At 43.7% G+C, this 17,547-nt stretch overlaps 1 protein-coding gene across 3 annotated transcripts in view; it reads left to right on the top strand.

The window, feature by feature from the left end:
* The window catches only part of nrip1b (nuclear receptor interacting protein 1b), a 46,108-nt gene that overhangs the window by 7,359 nt on the left and 21,202 nt on the right, over positions 1-17,547 (top strand). Inside the window, exon 2 of one of the 3 annotated variants that reach the window (XM_036008832.1) lies at positions 11,983-12,111. The exons of 1 other annotated variant lie outside the window; for it this stretch is intronic. The gene's annotated coding sequence lies outside the window, so the exon portion shown is untranslated. Of the gene's footprint in view, positions 1-141; positions 223-11,982; positions 12,112-17,547 lie in introns of all 3 variants that reach the window. One more of the 3 variants, XM_031310803.2, reaches the window with a different exon arrangement.

Genomic DNA, 17,547 nt, shown 5'->3' with positions numbered 1-17,547 from the left:
CCCAACCCTAAGCATCAGACAAGGCTACTGCACCTTGTGTACTAATGCTATTTGTGTATTATTGCTTATGTCCCTGACTTGGTCTAAGCAGCCTAAGGGGCTGATGTGGGCTGTTATTCAACTGTGTCTTATTTTAACCAGGTTAGGTGGCAGGAGTGCAGGGGAGAGCTGGGGCTAAGTGAAAATGCCACTCATTCCTGAAGAGTCCCTGGCCTCGTCAAGGTTAGTGGCTTGTCTTTGTAAGTTGAGGGATTGATGCATGAGCCTGTCTGGCGCTGAATTCAAAGTCCAAAGCTGTCACAGGCAGCAGCTCCCACCCCCACCCCCCCCACCCCCTCTCCCGCCCTCTCCCTCTTTGCAGGCTATCACAGGGCCCCGTCCTTCCCAACTTCTTAGCAGCCTGTCCTTTTGGGAACCTTGAGCAGCCCAGGCAAGGACACAGCGTCTGGTGCAGTAAGCCTGTGCAGAGGGGGAGGCTTTACGTAACATTCTGCTTTAAACATGGGTGTATGACTTCCCTGACACGGAGCAGTGCGGTGCAGAGCTGCACAGCTCACAGCACATGTCCCCTCGCACCCTCCCCCCCCCCGGACAAGGAGGGGGCAGAGAGATCCCTGCAACTTAATTATATCTTTCTCTTTTGAAAGCTTTCGTTTGAAATTAAATTTTCCCAGGCAATTAACTAAAGAGGAGTTTTTTTTTCAGAATTTATGAATGAATGATGGATATATTGCACAGGATGACAGGGGGGAACGGGGCGGGGGAGCGGGGATGCATATGCAGTATATGCTGCGAGGTTGTGTCCCTGAGATTTATTTCCATTGCGAAACGGGTGAAGTTCGGGGAAATTCATCATTAAACTTTGTACCTGAGAGCTGCTCTTTTATGCCCCCAGCGCAACAACACAACGGAGTTCATAGTACACCATTCCACTGTCAATATTTGGGTTATTTTCGGTGTGAAGGCTTGCATACTTTCACATTGCTTGGCTTCGCAAGAACTGGGGCTTCCCCACTCCCTTATTCATTCAGACCCACATCTTATAGTGGCTGGATATAACTTGCTGAATGATGTTACATGCTGCACACCCCAACTCATTTTAGCTTGAACTGTAATTGTGTAACTTTTTGGCTTCTGGTGATGAGCTGAACTGTTGCTGGGCAACAAGGGACCTGTGCGGGTGGCCGCGGAGAGTTGAAGCTATGTGAGTTCAGATCTGCAGCACATTATCCGGGTTTCCAATAGAGGAATGTCACTGAATTGCCTTGAAATACCTTATTTTAGGTATGTCATCCAATTTTGATTATTTCTTGTTCCTCCAAAAGAGTCTAGTGTGTCTTCTAAGGTGCATAAAGACCAGCTTTGTAATGTGTGTCTGTGACATTACAGATATCCTTCACTCCACTTTAAATGTGTCAATGAATAAATGAATGACTCATTGCACTGTCAATGAACAGCTTTTAAAAGAACATGGTTAAACAAGTGGCACATCTCTAAATAAAAAAAAAATGAATGCACTCCCACACCACAAAGCAAGGAGCAAGGCCATTTGGCATAACCCAGGCTATGAAAGTGGTCTGTTTCTTTCTGAAAGATGCTATCCTTTTGTGAACCCTCCAGCCCACTTGTAAATCCATTAGTGAGGTGGCGTTATTCAGTGTGTGCTCACCAGAGCTGGGTAAACAGACCGAAAGACTGTGGTTCAGAAGTGCAGCTTTCTCGTAACCGCGTTTAGAAGGCACCCAGTAGTAGAGAGGCCATTTCAGAGGAGATGGGAGAGCACCGGGCTGATGACTTGAGGCAGCGATATGACCCGTTACTTTGGATAAATGGACTGGTGACCAGAAGATTGCTGGCTCACGCTCTGCTCAGCCTCTGCCCTTAAGCAAAGGCAATTAACCTGGATTCCTCCAGTAAATATCCAGCTGTAGAAATGGAAAAGAGATGTGCAAGAGTGATAATCGTGTAAGTGACTTTGAATAAAAGTGTCCACTAAGCAGGCAGATTAATACGGCTAATAGAGTAATGGCTTGTGTTTTCAAGTTCTCTGCTGAACATGTAGAGGAGTACGTCGTCATCCCTCCTCGTGTGTGGATCAACGGAAGTATATTTTCAGGATAAAGCCTGACATCGTGTCCCTCACCTTCCGCCCTCTGTGTGTTGCCGTTCACAAAATCCCTTCGCTACAGGAAACAACCATCGAGTTGGAAGCTACACGCTGAAAATGTCAAGTTTTGAAGAAAATTTGGATGTTGCAACAAGGCAGGCCTGCTTGGTTCTTTCAGGGAATGATTGTAAAGATTTACAAAGAATATTTTTACGGCATTTACTTTCTAACTGGGACGTTTTGGGACTGACTGGTGGGATTACTGTGGACGAAGTACACACGGAGATACACTGGTAAGAGCCAATGAGGTTGAACTATGTATCAGCTCATTTAAATATCTTGCGTTACTGTATTGTGTCAACAATTCATTTAATATTGGATGTGGTGTTTTCTTTTGCCGAGATGCAAGTGTTCCACCAAAACAAGTTCCTTCCTGAGACTATTTAGCAGAGCCACCGTCGCTGCGTCCGGAGCTTAGCACCGCCCAAGACGATCGTGATTGGTTTAAAGAAATGCCAACAACCCAGAGCGTGGTGTAGCCAGACCTTACTCCCCAGTGCTGTGGGCTGCAATGCAAGACTAACCCCCTCCTCCATCTCATCCGTCTTTGTGCACATTCAGAGACTTGTCTCTTCCTGCAGCATTAAGGCCAGAGCGTGACCTTGACCTGATTGCTGAGGAGGCTGTTTGAGGAACTCTCCTGAAGGAGATCCAATCATGTGACACCCTTCACCGGCCTCGGCCCCTATCCTTTCTCCTGACCTTGTATGTCTGCGAGGGTGAGGGGGTGGGGGAGACAGCTGCAGGCGCTGTCATTCAATCGGGTCATTGCTGACCGAGGTCAAACGGGGTCAAGGTTCAGACCCAGACTGAAGTTTGGAATGGCTGACCCAATAGTTTTCCGCCCCGTTTGACCGTGGTGACGAACCGGGCAGGGTTAGTCTTCAATTCTCAATCACTGATAGCACGCACTGGTGGGATGTAACTAAGTACATTTACTGCAGTACTGTACTTAAGCAAATGTTGAGGTACTTGTACTTTACTTGTCTTTTCTTTTCATGCCACTTTCTACTTCTACTCAGCTACATTTCAGAAATTTCAGTAATATTGTACTTTTTACTCCACTACATTCATCTGACAGCTTTAGTTACTTTACAAATTTAAGATTTTTTTTCCTCCCAAAACACATTGTAGTTTATGAAATCTGATGAAACTATCCAACAATATAACGGCCTACAAGTCCAGCTGAAATGATTAGCCCATTAAACACACAACCATTTGGATCCTTTACACTTTCTAAAATGGGAGGATTTTTCTGCATTAAGTACTTTTACTTTTAATACTTTGAGTACATTTACATCCTGACAATACTTACATACTTTCACTTAAGTTCCATTTTCAATGCAGGCGTTTTCATCTTTTACAGTGTGGTATTAGTACTTTTACTTAAGTAAAGGATCTGACTACTTCTTCCTCCACAAGTTTCCAACCCCGTTTGACCGTGGTGACGAAGCGAGCAGGTTCAGTCGTCCCTTCAATTCTCCATCACTGATAGCAGCTTGTGTCAGGGAAAGGTCCTTTCATGTCCACAGTGATTCATGTCCAGGGTGAGCTGGCTGCGAGGATTTGTGTCATAGCAGTTGCCTTGGCTCCCTCCCTCCAGCTGCCCCGCTGTTTAAAAAGCACGCTGGCTCACTGTCTTGCTTTAGAGCACACTACGGTCTCTGCTTCAGAGTATTTTTATGCTAGCACGCTAATGTTTCTGCCCCCTGGATGTGATTACCATATGGCTGGGTGAGTCGGGATCCCAGCCCACTTTGTTAGAACATGCTTAAAGGTGCCGTAGGTAGGATTGTGAAGATCCAGGATTTAGCCAAAGAATTTGAACATCGACAACTTCTCCCTTTCTTCTGCTGTTAGACACCCCCCCGGCCCTGATTGGTGCATCTGAACAGGGAGCGGTGGATTTTTGCAAATCGCACTACAGGCTGTAGGTGGAGCCAGAGGAGCCAGATTTTTTATAAATGACCTGCTTCATGTAGTTCTACTGGAACATAGGGTCAGTTTCAGCAAATATGACAGAAAGGTAGTTTTATAAGTCTTACCTACTGCACCTTTAATGGATAATGGAAATAATCGTTAGTTGCAGCCCTACTATGATCAACCCTATAGCCAAATGCCAGTCTTTCTACAAAAGAGTACTTACATGTGACTTTTTTCAGAATATTACACACTGCTTTAAATTTACACTATAGTTGTAGAATTGGGCAATTGGGACAGTTTCCCTGAGGTCCCTGAGGCTTGTTGCAGCCTATTTGGATGCCATGTTTCCGTATAGGGTGTGTTGTGACAGAAAATGATACTGTTTTGATCTACTCCTTAAATAGTGTGAGTCAAAGTTTCCATTCTGATATGCTGCCTGTGCAACTTTGTTCCAAATGTAACTTTATTTCTGAGATGATGACCAAGTATAATAAATAAAACTATTTATGTAGTCAGTGAACCTGAATCCGGTTGCATAACTTTGTTTATTTGGGTTTTTGTAGTGCCACCATTCACCTCTTAACTCGCCCACTTGGACAAAGTTCACGTCTTTGTCATTTCAGGCGTTTGCCATCAGACGGCAAAAAAGCAGGGTAACCATTTACAATTTAGTGAATCTTAACCTTTTAATCCGCAGCTGAAATGCAATATCCAAATGACACAATGTAACGTACCAATATTAAAAATGGAATGGAATTAAATAGAATTCAGCAAAACAAAAGGGCATTTTGTCCAATGATGAAAAACAAATGAAAAACAACTCATAATGTCATCAGTGCCGCTGAGTAAAGCTACGCCCTGATATGAATATAATATCGTGTCTGACATGAGAGGCTGCACACAGGGTCTCAGGCAACTATGTGAAGAAGCAAGGACTCATTTCCAGTCTTGTTTTCGCAGAAATGTCTTTACTCTCTGTGGAGCCAAATGTCAGTTATTTATCAAATGCTGTGCTGCTCCTCTCACTGCAGCGTTACTAGAAAACATGCCGAGACATACCATAGTCTTCAGCTTTGATAAAACAAAACTGATCATGTGCTGGAAGGAGTAAGGCATTATGCAAGACTGTTGCCAATAGTTACGAAAGGCCTCAATTTGTCAGGAAGGACACCGGCTTTAGTAAGGGGGATACGTCATCCAGACGCAGTGCATTCACAAAGTAGTCAGACCCCTTTTAATTTTCTTTTATTCATTTCGTCATGTTGCAGCCTTATTCATTTTCCCCTCATCTATCTACACTCAGTATCCCAATAATGACAAAGCAAAAACAGGATTTTAGAAATGTTTGCAAATGTATTAAAAAGAAAAAACTGAAACATCACATTGACGTAAGTATTGAGACCCTTACCCAGTACTTAGTTAAAGCACCCTTGGCAGCGATTACAGCCTCGAGTCTTCTTGGGTGTGTGCAACACCTGGATTTGGGGATTTTCTGCAAATCCTCTCGAGCTCTGCCAACTTAGATGGAGACCAGCGCTGGATGGCCATTTTTAGGTCCCTGCAGAGATGTTTGATTGGGTTCAGGTCTGTGCCCCATCTGGCCCACTCATAGACATTCACAGAGTTGTCCCTCGTCCACTCCTGTGTCGTCTTGGCTGTGTGCTTTGGGTCCTTGTCCTTGTTGGATGGTGAACCTTGGGCCCAGTCTGAGGTCCTGAGATCTTTGGACCAGGTTTTTATTTAAGGACATCTCTATACTCCGATCAACTTTCTCCTAACCCTGACGAATCCCCATTGTCATTTTTCGCACTTTTGAGCTTGAGTGTCCTTTTACTTTTTTTTTTTTTTTTTACTTTTGTATAACCCAAGTTTTCTTTGACAAATATTGCCATTTTTATGCAGTACATTTCTTTTAATGGCCCCACTGGGAGTCAAACTCCAAATCCTGGCATCGTTAGCGCAGTGCTCTCCCCTGTGGTCCAAACACTTCATAAGCTGTCTTGATTATGTGGAGAGAGTTGTCTTGTTAGACACAACTGCAATAAAGGTGATCGCCTGCTAGGATTTGACATTTCAAATCAGACATCATTTGCTGCCCGCCTGGATACACCTTTAGCTCACCCCCCCCACACACACACACACATAAAGGAGCCTAGAGGGAACCTGGGGCTGTGGATGTTGATTTTCAGCCTCAGCCCATCAGGTGTTCCTCTTGTGTAACTGTGTTATGTCCAAAGAGAGCAGCGCAACACAGGTGTCGCTAATGTCATTTTAAGTTGAGCCTTTGTTTGGGTTATAAAAGGTAATGGAAGCTACAGTAAAGCTTGTATAACGTGTGAGATCTTTTATTTTATTTTATTTTTTTTACACAGACACACACACACACACACACACACACACACACACACACCTAGGGCTAGCACAGAGGAGCTGTGTGCTTGTGTAACTGTGTTTACACGTCTGGGGCCGGTGCTGGCACCATAGCCAGACGAATGTGCTTTATCCAGGGCCTCTCTCTCTCTCTCTCTCTAAGCCACCTTCCCCTCCATTCAGCGTTGACCTTGGTGCTTATAAGGAGGCAGGGCTTGACCCACATTCACCCCCTGAACTGGAACTAGAACCCCCCCCCCGCAGCCTAAAGAGACCAGACACCCTTTTCCACTTTCTCCAATGGCCATTTTCTCTCTGTCTCTGGTCATATGTGCTGCACTTTAGACATTTCTAAAGTCAGAAAGAGCACAGCGCCAGCGTTTCTACAGCGTGTCTGGCAGCAGAGGAAAGTGGAGCAGCGGGCTTCATGACTCGTCTCCGAGGCACCAACTTGTCTGTGTGCACCAGGTCACCATTAGCACGCAGGGGCTTAGCACCGGGGCTGGTGAGAGTTTTAGCAGCAGGTCAGCCCTCCTCTGGTTTTTAAAGCGGCGTGTCAAACTGTGGCTGATGCAAATGAGTACGTACACGCAAACACATGTAGTGGCTAGCATCTGGTGGGACTAATGTTCTTGTACGGGCAAACACTAGGGTGCTAACATGAGGCGCACTAATGTTCAGAGAGCTGTTTGGCAGTCTATTTGTAAGAGGTTTGTGTAACCAAATAAGAAGGGCATACTAGGGCTGCGCAATATGAGGAAAATATGCAATAATGTTGTTGAATATGCCGATAATGATATTGCTTGCGATAAATTAAAAAATATTAAAGTGTACTCAGTTCTGCATTTCTGCTGCTTTCATGTTCTGCTAAATACAACAAATTGCTTGTTGAGTTTAAAACAAATGAAAGGAAATAATTTCCAACATTCTTCTATTGAACAAATTGAACATTAAATGAGATGTATAAAAGGCACGGCTAAACAAAGAATGAATGCAGTTTTCTACTCAGTTTTCTTTCAATAACAAAAAATCTCTGAGTCTCTATTGCGATACGTTGCAGCCTTTTGCGATGTGTATATTGCGCAATTTGATATTGCGATGACGATAAACATATTGTGCAGCCCTAGTGCATACACAAGTCATGCTGTGGTTTCACTGTAAAATGTGTAAAATCCCTGTAATGCATAGTGATGAGTCAACTATATCATCATTGGCCAACTATTTTGATTATCGATTATTCAGTTTGAGTCATTTTTTTTATGAAAAAAATGTAACAATTCTCTGATTCCAGCTTGTTAAATGTGAATATGTTCTAGTTTCTTCTCTCCTCTGTGACAGTAAACTGAATATCTTTTGAGTTGAACTCAACACTGATCCACATTTTTTTTACCATTTTCTGACATTTTATAGACCAAACAACTGATCGATTAATTGAGAAAATAATCAAGAGATTAATAGACAATGAAAATAATCGTTAGCTGCAGCCCTGGTTACTACTGCTACAAAAAAAAAAGGCTGCAGCTGAAGTGGAATTATTCAGTTCAGTAAGTCTCTTTTTCTAAAGTTAAAAGGTGTTTTAAAAGGTGATAATTAAATGCCACTCTTACTCCTACAAATGTAGCTCCGGAACAGAAGCTAAACAATGGTTGCCAGGCGACGCCGAGGCTCCAGTGAGTGATGAGTGATGATTTTTGGCGGGCGCATTAATATTTAAATTAGCAGTCAAAGGTGTGCGTTGATTAGGTGTTTCACAATGGCTTCAAACGCCGATACAGAGGGCGTTGCAGAACAAACGATCTGTTTTTATAACTGAAAGAAGCCCTCGGCTGATGTCAGAGGAGCGCGCCCGTCGAGGAGAGCCGCGGCTAATGTATGGAGGGATTACAAAAGCAATGCATGAGCGAGCGCAGTTTAATGAGGGACGGGTTTGCATGAGAGCACCGTGCATGATCTGAGATCCATCATGAGCCATCCTAACCCACACAGAGGCATTCGTAGGGGGCCAGTGTCACGCTACCAGGCATTAGGGGCAGACGTGGCTCAGCTAGCCCCGTAATAACTCCCCTAGCCAAGAAAGGCTCATAACTCTTGTGGCCCGGGTGACATGTCATACCTTCATGGGTGTTGGATGACTGCAAAAAGCAAAAGCGCGTACGTCTGTGTTTAAATAAGGCCAGGGGATCCCATTTAGCATTCTGAGTAAGACATGAGATAATGGCCACCTAGAAGAGGAGACATAGAAACTATGGTGTTTAACCTAGGGAGCAGTTGTTGTATCAAGGCATGGGAGGGATTTTGCCAAACATACAAGCAGGCAAACTGATAAGGGTCGCCTCTATTCCAAAGGCCAATAGGAACGCATAGGCAAAATACAGGGACTCATCACACAGAGAAGTCTCTGAGTCTTGCTTTGTTTTGTCTCTCTCTCTCTCTCTCTCTCTCTCTCTCTCTCTCTCTTTGACTGTCTCCCTCGATCACGCTCTGCAGAACTCCTTGCACGATGTTAGGAAGGAGAGAGGGGGGAAAAAAAAGAAGGAGAAAAGTGGGTCAGGGCGACCTATTTTTTTTTTTTTTTTTTCTTCCCCACAGTTCACGGAGGCAGAGGGTGGCGGTGTTATCGTCAGTTAGACGAGGAGCAGGGCCTGATGGGGAGGCAGGGCCTTGTCGCGAGACGCAGCCACTCAGAACTGGGTCAGCGGCAGAGGCTACGTCTTGTAAACGGCTTGTCATACTGGGGAGAAAAGCTGCAAATGAACCATAGATTATACGCCCCAAGCTGAGCACCGAGGTCTCTCCTCACTCCCCCCACAGCCCATACTTCAAAAAAAACCACAAAAAAAAACAAACGCACGCACATGTAAGCCGTACAGTAGCACAGGAGTCTCTGAAGCACTGCCACCTCCTAAAAGTTCCTCTCTTCCCCTCTCAGTCTCCAGTAATAGTGTTTGATTACTGCAGTCAGACCTGACAAGCTCAATGCCCGAGCCTTGCGTGCTTAGAAATAAAGGATCTATTCACATTTCTCTTTCTCCTGATACACTGGGTTGCTGTTTTCTAAATATAGCCCGCTTTCTCGCCGATCCGCGCGACTTTATTCAGGTCAGGTTATCTACTGTACCAAGTTCAACTGTGGTTTAGAAATGAGCAATACAGATGCTTATTCAGCTGCAATGACCTCTTTGCATATCATCTGTGCCAATGCCAGACATGTGAATAGATAATTTGCATGAGACCTTTTTATTTTTTTAATGTTTTCGACCAAAGGAAAGAAGCTTTTATTTATCTCGTTCAGGTGAACTTTTCAACAGAAAATATATATATATATAATTTATTTTTTTTTTTTTGGATGTTGATTTGAAATGGGTGTGTGCTATCACTCGTTGTCTCATCTGCTTTGTGTCTTCCGACTGTGTCTCAGACAGACAAAGCGGGATAAACACTGGTTTTGATCTCCTCCTCACAGCCAATTGCTGTGGCTGTTGTGTTGAGCTCAAATAGGAAAAAAATTATAATTTTTTTTTTTTTAGAAGTGAGATTCGGGGCCGTATTCTAGCATTGAGCACTGCTTATGGAGCAATGCAATTTTCAGGCAGTAGAGCTCACTCATATTTCACTATGTGGAACAAATCTGCCGGTAATGAATCTCCCAGGACCCTGTGGTGCCTCCACAACCAAGTCTGCTTTTTTTGGTTCTTCTGCGGTGGGGGGGGAAGCGGGGCGCGGGGCCATCTATAGTGGGCCTTGTTAATATTTCAACACACCCATCTCCCTGATATAAAAACTAGATTTTTTTAGTTTTTTTCATGGGAAAAAAATCGTGGGATTTTCACAGCAAATAAACACAAGGTTCCTAAGTTTGTGTCTTTCTTTCATACCCTGTATCAGTCCCGAGTAATATTAATCATATTGGTTTTGCTCTGTGTATATAAAAAAACAGCCCTATTAGCCAAGGTGTCACACTAACAAACATAACATAACATAATATCCTGAGGTGGGGCTAAACATGGCGGGGGATCGGATTAGCAGCGAGACTCGGGTTTGTACACACACACACACACCCGGCTCTCCTCAGTGCCACAGCTCCCGAAAGCCCTGCCGCTGCCGGGCAGCAGACCTGTCTAATGTTATTCTTAGCCCCAGAACTTCATGTCTCTGTGCAAAAGCCCCTTAACGTTAATTGAGGAGAGTGCTCATGGCTCATGTCGCTCAACAACAGCCCTCTGAGGGGGTGTTTGCCGTCTGTCTTTGTGTGTGTGTGTGTGTGTGTGTGTGTGTGTGTGTGTGTGTGTGTGTGTGTGAAGGTGAGACATGCTGAGCAGCAAACCAGTCAGAACCAGTACCAGTTTTTTTTCTGTTTTTTTTGTTGTTGTTGATAGGGAGCCACCACAGTGCCTTTAGCAGATGGTTTCCAGCAGGCCTGCGTATGACATGCGATAACATTACAGTTTTGAGAGGTCAGGCATGAAGAGAACCAGTAGGAGGGCCAGGCCAGTCTCCGAGTGTCTAAACCTCCAATACAGGCCTCTTCTCACTGTGTGTGTGTGTGTGTGTGTGTGTGTGTGTGTGTGTGTGTGTGTGTGTGTGTGTGTGTGCGCGTGCGCGCGCGCACGCACACGCGCGCTCTGTTCAAAAGAAAAGGCCTTTTCATGAATTCTCAAACACCCAGTATTGAACACATTGCTTCTAGCAAATATTTACTGTATTACTTGAACCTTGGTGGCCGCAGTCGCAAGGAGGAGGGTGCCGCAATATTTGCATGCTGATAAAACCCCTTCTTTGTGCTTTTACAGTCGACTGCGCTGAGCTCTCAGCAGAGTTCGACAGCGCAGAGCCAGACTTTGGACTGCGGACCACGGCGTTTACTCTGGAAAAATCAGAGGTCTTCATGGGGACCCAGCAGGTCGTCATCAACCTGTCAAAACACTGGCTCTAAAGGCACTACCCCCCCCCCCCCCCCTCTCTCTCTTTTAGTCGAAGAGCCTTGATTGGCCGGTAAGCCGATGCTCATCCTTGGAACAGAGGCTGGGGTGTTTGTTTGGAAGCCACAGGTCACTCTGTGCCAATGGCTCAGAACAGCACCGCCAGGACAAACAGTCTGGAATGCCCTTGTAGGTAAACAACACCTCTGGAGTGGATGGCCAGCTCATCACACAGGTGTATTCCACAAAAGCAAGTTTCTACTACCCTCAGCCACCCCCCCTCCACCCAATCCCCTTTCCTGAAATGGCACAGGGCTTGTGCATGAAGGAGGAGGGGTGGTGGTGGTGGTGGTTTAAAAATAAATCTGTGCAGGCCGGTCAGACATTTTGAAATTCTGTTTCTATCTCAGTGTGACAGAGAGGTTAAAGATACAGCATTCTGATAAATCTCTTCCCACCAGGGGGAACAGATAAGGAGTGGCGTAGATTGAATAAAAGAGCTGAGGAGAAAGCAGGGAGGATAGGATGGGGTGTAGGAGGAGGGCTGAGATGTCTATCAGGCTGTGTGAAGGTTTTTTTTTTTTTTTTTTTTTTGTCTTGCAGATCCAGTTCAAGGGCGCCCGCAGGCGAGGCAGCTCTCGCTATCGCCGTGCCAACGCTGCTACTCAAGGTCATATGAGCCAGCCCTGTGACATTAAAGAGGAACAGGAAAGGGGAACCACAGACATGCATGTACGCACGCACGCATTCTGGCACAAAATTGAGCTGTAAGGGGGGAAAAGTAGCCTTTAACTTCCTTGACTCTTTCCTGTGACTTTCTGCACCGGTGTCTGGGTCTACAGTGGATTTTTTTGTGAGGGCAAGAGCTTTTTAAGGGCAGTAATGAGAGTGTCTTATTCTCCCTGCACAGAGCCAAGAGATGCTTGGCTAACTGCTTTGTAGTTGCCAGCCACACACATACAGGCGGCATTTGTGTGTGTGTGTGTGTGTGTGTGTGTGTGTGTGTGTGTGTGAGAGAGGGGGAAAGATGGAAGAGAGAAGAGTCACAGTGATAAACCTCAGGGGAGGGAGGAAGAGGAGAGAGGGGGAAAAAAAAGGTCTTTAAAATTATTTAAAGGGACAGCGAGCCATCGGCAGACACTTCCAAACGATCTGCAGGTTTTGAGGGTTGAGGCTAAAGTGTGTTTTTTTTTTTTTAGCTTACGTGAATCTAAACTTCTAACCAATCAGCCTTCAGTCAAAGAGCACAGGACGCTGTGCTGTACAGGCAAACTATAGTGCACCAGCAGATGGTTTCAAATGGGTTAGGTGTTAGAGTTGTGGTCACAGGTCCAGGTGTTGAAATGCTTTGTAACTGTTGCTAACCTTTTGTGAGTCACACTTGATTAGCAGCGGCAGCCACATGGCCGCAATGTGAATACAAACATTGTTTGGTACAATTACTCATCATTTTCATTACGTCAAGCCGACAGAACTAAGGTATCCTGCACACCCAGTGGGTTCCTGCAGGGCTCATTTGAACATTTAGTGTTTCCCACGAGTCAGAAAAATGCTTGGGGTGAAGTGGGGGGGGGGGTGATGCTGATTAGTGATAGGCCTTTTAAAAAGAGGATGTTTTGACAAGTGTCAGTAGGGAACGCACAGGTGTAAATAGCACAATGGGTGATGGCTGGATTCCATTTAGCTGCTTCAGTTTCAGGGTCCTGGTATTGTTACTGGGAATAGAACAGCCATCACCAATGATATTAGTAAAAAAAACTTTGTTTCTATTCCGTCTATGACAAGTCAAAATCGGTATGTGGAGATTTGTGTAATATATTAATTAGTATACTGTAATGGTGTCCTTTTTTGGAGTGATGCATGATAACTTCATTACATGACTGATAATGATAAAGTAAAGCATATAAAATATGCCTTATGCTGTTAGTACATAGCTTATGTGTGGGCAGGCCTGAATATCATGACACATGACCTATATCATGATAGAAAAATATCTGTATGTGATTAAGAAAAGCGTGTTTGCCACTATTATATTTGATTTAATGATTTATCAGGGATATTGCACATTAATAATCATTGCTGTTAATGTGAGTTAGCCAAAAGGTCATTTTCATGTGTAGTTAGTCTACAGACATTACAAAGTCAACTTGATTTTTACATCAATAGCTATTTTTTTATTAGGGACTCTTAGTCCTAATACACATGAGTAATTGACTCTTAGTCAGTTACTCGTGTTTTATGCTTTTTTCATGCTGAATGACTTGTTACCAAGAAACGTCTGAGCACATCTCTGGTAAACACTTTGTGGAGAAACTCCGTTTTACCGATCTGTCGATTAAGTCAACTAATCAGTTAGTCGACAAAATCGTGTGAGTGTTAGTCGACTAAGAATTGTTTCATACAAACTTCAGTCGTTTTCTTCACTGTGATGTTTTGCTCTGATAGTAACAAAAGTGCGCTCCTCCCTGGATAGCATGCAGGTGCACTGACAGAAAATGCAGTCCACTTTTTGTTGTTTACATTGTAGTCATGTGTCCATCGGACAATGAGGTATCATCTTGCAGTGCCCATTACATTGTGAATGCACAGTGAGAACAATGTGCTGTTCTACAACAGCACGCATATCAGGGTTGCACGTAAGGCATCAGAGTGGTGAATTGAGAGAGCGCCCTTTAGCCTCTTTAGCCTGAGTTCAAGTCCCTGTTTTTGGCCCAATGCTGTACTGCAGGGGTCTTTAACGAAATTTAGGCCAGGGACCCCTAAGCTGAAAGAGAGACCCAGTAGGGACCCACTACCGCATATATAATTGAGTTGCATATTGAACTGGGCAGAATGGATGAAAAGAAATGGATATTATTTATGCATCATGTTTTAATGTTAAACATACATCTGGTAGGCACAGTGACTCCCTAAGCTTAACTGTATGGCTACCATAGTTATCTATAGTAAGCTTATCTTCAATGTGTAAACAATGTTTTCTTCACAAATAGGCCAATTTATCTGTGCTATTAAAATTTTACATTCATATTAATGTATATTTTCAGACTTTTTGAAACTTTCAAAAAATATATTGTTTACATAATTTGCACTAACTCTACGGGACCCCCTCCTTGTTGAAGATCTCTGCTGTGCTGCATTTCCATTAAGAGAAACACTAGATCACTACCAGCTGAAGTCCAGGGTTCAGCTATGTAGCTGACCCTGACCTCCCTGTGTCGGGAAAAGTGAAGAGGATTTTCCTCAATGAAGTATCACACGGGGGTTTTCCCTGCCATTATAAGGTTTGGGTGCAGCACCCGAGCCGTTTTGGGCAGCACCTAAGCCGAACGAATGTAACTAAAAGGCTTTTCTCAGATCTAATTACTGTAATTGGACTTCTTTAGCTTTACGTTTTGTGTTTAAGCTTTTTGAGTGCAATTTATTTATTATCTGCTCTAGCTTTTCCAATGTTTTAGACACACATATGGTGATAATAATGCTACAAAATGATGCAAAATTACCACAAAGGGACATAGACCTACTGCAAAGAGACGCCAAATGACCACAGAGACCCAAAACAACCCCAAAGAAAACAAAAAACAAAAATGACCAAAAAGAGACACAACACGACTACAGAGAGACGCAAAAGCCCACAAAGAGACACAAAATGTATGGGGAAATTGCATTTTTTAAATTGAAAAACGTTAACATTTTCTTGAGGAAGGACGCCTAAAGGCAGTGACACACCGAGCCGATAATCGGCCCTCGGACAGTCTGGTGAGGTCAGTGACTCGAGTCTGTTCGGTGTGTTCCGTGCCGTCGTCTGTCTCATGGAGCTGTCGGCCTTCATTTTGGCCGTCCTGACATGTTGCGTCGGAGGGCGGGCAGTCGGACTCAAATGACCAATCTGATTGGTGGAGCGGGATGAGTGTGACTAAGCCTCTCAAAATCTGACGAAAATCTTTTGATCTGAAATGAAGACAGATTCAGAAACTGCATGGCCTATTTCTCGCTTAAAATGTTTTCAGAAACACGTTTCAGTGAACTATTTTAGTACAATATGAGATCGTATTCTGAACGAGCCGCCATTATGCCCCGTTGAAAAATCCGGGAGCAGCCAGACCCACGTGATGCGTCTGTCTAATCAGCTGCCGGCTTAACCCCCCCCCCCGCCAAATACGCGCACCCAAGTCTTCCACAAAGCTAAGGGAAAACACTGTAATAGAATCTAATTATTATTTTATACAGCCAACAATGTGGCCTTGAGAGTATGTTATTCCCTACAGTTTTTGTCATCCATGGCTGGCATGAGAAATGCCTCATCTGGGATTTCACACCAATGTACAATGAATTGGAAAAGAGGTACAAGGTGAAAAGTAATGGGGATGATTTTTGGACACAGATAAGACTATGTTTTCTAGGACAGAATTAATAGCCCTACTATCATCTAAAAAAATCCTTGTAGATGTAAAAGTACAGGCAGACATTGTATGAGTCCACAAAGTCAGTCTCACAGGCCGCTAATGGAGCTGCTTCAGGCTATGCATCAATATGACATCACAGATTACAATCTTTAGACTTTGGGAGCACTTTAGGTACTTTCAGTGCTAGAAGAACGGAGCGAGAACTGGCCGACAAAACACTGAGTCATTATAATAACAATCACAGAGATGGGTGGAGTCGCATAGTGATACAGCCAACAGAAATGACTAATGTGTCCCCATAGAAACCTGCAGTGTGTCTGTGGGACTTTAGAGTGATCTCAATAAACTTTATATTATCTGTCGTCTCATACGGTATCACAGTATTCCTTTTCCTATTGCACGATTACAAAGAATAGGAGTAGGATTGCAATTTTCTTTTTTTTAAATCAAAGTCATATTTAGTCATAGTCATGTACATTGATTTCAGAAAATGCATTAGAAGTTGAACTTCTCTCCAGCATGTCAAAGTAGCCAACCTCTAGGGTACCAGTGGAGTTAGGGTTAGACCCAATCACAGTGTTTTTCTACAATAACTTCCGGGTAGAAAACCCCCTGTGTCCCGTACATACAATTTAATAGCTCTAAACAAACAGGGATGTATGTTTGATGCTTTCATATGTCAACACTTTGGCTAATGTTAATGCCTGGAGAGCTAATTTACCTGTTGGGCCTGTAAATATTATATACAGTCTATAGTTGGGCCTGTAAATATTATATACAGTCTATAGTTGGGCCTGTAAATAGTATGTACAGTCTATGGTTGGGCCTGTAAATATTATATACAGTCTATAGTTGGGCCTGTAAATAGTATGTACAGTCTATGGTTGGGCCACAGACTAAAGAAAATGACACCACCCAAACTGGCAGTGAGTCCGACCGGCGGTGACATGTTGCTGTTCCTAACACTAGATTTAGTTAATCAAAGACGCTAGCAAAGCAACACGGGACAGAAAATAAGCCCAGCAGAGAGGACAGAAAGCTGAAAACGACAACAGAAATAAACAAGTTAATTTCACATATCTCTGCCAATCAAATCAACTGCCAGTTGTCTACCCGGAAGTGATTGTTGTTAGCGCGACGTCACAGTGTTTCAGTCTATAGTAAACGTTAATGGTGTATAAAGTCACGTGTTGACTTTTATGACTCATTAATTCTGATTTCTTTAAATTCCAACTGATAGAAATAACGCACTTGCACTATTTCTTTACACTATTTGTTAATGTACAGGCCAATACTGCTAAACCGTGTTGGGCAAGGTACTTTCAACAACTCCAAATCTTCCCGACCCCCCACATCACACCCTTCGTATTTAACAAGTGTATGAATCTAAAACTGGACACTGTGGTTTAACAAGCAGGTAGCCCACGGTTTGAAAGGGATTCACTGACCATCAGCAGTTAGCTCAGCCTCAGTAACTACACACAGCACTGTAGGAGTCCCGAACTCAGCTGTGTGCTTCACACACCCTCCAGATCTAAATTAAATAAAAATTAAAACTAGAGGATTCCTAAATGTACGCGTACATGTGGCTAACATCAACGTGTGATGGATTTTGAATTACCGGAAGTGGCATTTGTACTCTTTTGATAACTATTTCAGTGTTTATCCCCTTTTGCATGCTCTACCTATATTAATCTAACTGGGCATTTTCTCTCTGCCTGCATAGAGTCCTGCCTTCCATTTTGTAGGTTGACCATCTAGCAGG

Source organism: Sander lucioperca, chromosome 13 (genome assembly GCF_008315115.2).
Source record: "Sander lucioperca isolate FBNREF2018 chromosome 13, SLUC_FBN_1.2, whole genome shotgun sequence".
NCBI classification, from domain to species: domain Eukaryota; kingdom Metazoa; phylum Chordata; class Actinopteri; order Perciformes; family Percidae; genus Sander; species Sander lucioperca.
Note: the sequence above shows the minus strand (reverse complement) of the source record. Positions and strands in the feature narration are given on the sequence as shown.